Source organism: Canis aureus, unplaced genomic scaffold (assembly GCF_053574225.1).
Source record: "Canis aureus isolate CA01 unplaced genomic scaffold, VMU_Caureus_v.1.0 ptg000429l_RagTag, whole genome shotgun sequence".
In the NCBI taxonomy this organism is placed as follows: domain Eukaryota; kingdom Metazoa; phylum Chordata; class Mammalia; order Carnivora; family Canidae; genus Canis; species Canis aureus.
The window spans coordinates 7,344-9,720 of NW_027554613.1; positions in this window are offsets into that span (position 1 = coordinate 7,344).

The window sequence follows — 2,377 nt, forward strand, 5'->3', positions numbered from 1 at the left end:
ACTTTTAACAGACCGTAATCTTAATACGACATTTTTCGATCCCGCTGGAGGAGGAGACCCTATCCTATATCAACACTTATTCTGATTCTTCGGACATCCTGAAGTTTACATTCTTATCCTGCCAGGGTTCGGAATAATTTCTCACATTGTCACTTACTACTCAGGGAAAAAAGAGCCTTTCGGCTATATAGGAATAGTATGGGCAATAATATCTATTGGGTTTTTAGGCTTTATCGTATGAGCTCACCATATGTTTACTGTAGGAATAGACGTAGACACACGAGCATACTTCACATCCGCCACTATAATTATCGCTATTCCAACAGGAGTAAAAGTATTTAGTTGACTGGCAACACTTCACGGAGGCAATATTAAATGATCTCCAGCTATGCTATGAGCTTTAGGGTTTATTTTCTTATTCACAGTAGGCGGGCTAACAGGCATTGTCCTAGCTAATTCGTCCTTAGACATCGTTCTTCATGATACGTATTATGTTGTAGCTCATTTTCACTATGTGCTCTCAATGGGAGCAGTTTTTGCCATTATGGGAGGATTTGCCCACTGATTCCCCTTATTCTCAGGTTATACTCTTAACGATACTTGAGCAAAGATTCACTTTACAATTATATTTGTGGGAGTAAATATAACTTTCTTCCCTCAGCATTTCCTAGGTTTATCCGGAATACCTCGTCGGTACTCTGACTATCCAGATGCATATACCACCTGAAATACCGTCTCCTCTATAGGATCGTTTATCTCGCTTACAGCGGTGATGCTTATAATTTTTATAATCTGAGAGGCCTTTGCATCCAAACGAGAAGTTGCTATAGTAGAACTTACTACAACTAATATTGAATGACTACATGGATGTCCCCCTCCATATCACACGTTCGAAGAACCTACATATGTAATCCAAAAATAAGAAAGGAAGGAATCGAACCCCCTAAAATTGGTTTCAAGCCAATGTCATAACCACTATGTCTTTCTCAATCAGGAGGTATTAGTAAAATATTACATAACTTTGTCAAGGTTAAATTATAGGTGAAACCCCTATATACCTCTATGGCGTACCCATTTCAACTCGGATTACAGGACGCAACCTCCCCTATTATAGAGGAGCTACTTCATTTTCATGACCATACACTAATAATTGTATTCTTAATCAGTTCTTTAGTTCTCTACATCATTTCCCTAATATTGACTACAAAATTAACTCATACAAGCACAATAGACGCACAGGAAGTAGAAACAGTATGAACTATCCTACCCGCCATTATCCTAATCCTAATCGCTCTACCTTCCCTCCGAATCCTTTATATAATAGACGAAATCAATAACCCCTCTTTAACCGTGAAAACAATAGGCCACCAATGATACTGAAGCTATGAATATACTGATTATGAAGACTTAAACTTTGACTCCTACATAATCCCAACACAAGAATTAAAGCCAGGAGAACTCCGACTATTAGAAGTAGACAACCGAGTTGTCCTCCCAATAGAAATAACCATCCGAATACTTATTTCTTCAGAAGACGTTTTGCATTCATGAGCTGTTCCATCACTAGGTCTAAAAACTGACGCTATTCCAGGACGACTAAACCAAACCACCCTTATAGCCATACGACCGGGACTGTATTATGGCCAGTGCTCTGAAATCTGCGGATCTAACCATAGCTTTATACCCATTGTTCTTGAAATAGTCCCCCTATCTTATTTTGAAACCTGATCTGCCTTAATAGTATAACCTAGACTAGACTTACTCATTAAGAAGCTATAAAGCATTAACCTTTTAAGTTAAAGACTGGGAGTTTTAACCTCCCCTTAATGAAATGCCACAGCTAGACACATCCACCTGATTTATTATAATCTTTTCAATATTTCTCACCCTCTTCATTCTATTCCAACTAAAAATTTCAAATCACCACTACCCGGAAAACCCAATAACCAAGTCTACTAAAATCACTAGTCAACATAATCCTTGAGAAAACAAATGAACGAAAATTTATTCGCCTCTTTCGCTGCCCCCTCAATAATAGGTCTCCCTATTGTAGTACTGATCGTCATATTCCCTTCCATTTTATTCCCAGCACCCAATCGCCTAATCAATAATCGGTTAATCTCCATTCAGCAATGATTAATTCAATTAACATCAAAACAAATACTAGCAATTCATAATCAAAAGGGACGAACCTGAGCTCTCATACTTATATCACTAATTCTATTCATTGGTTCAACTAACCTACTTGGACTACTACCCCACTCATTTACGCCCACGACACAACTCTCTATAAACCTCGGAATAGCAATCCCCCTATGAGCAGGGACAGTAATTACCGGTTTCCGCTATAAGACCAAAGCATCCTTGGCACACTTTC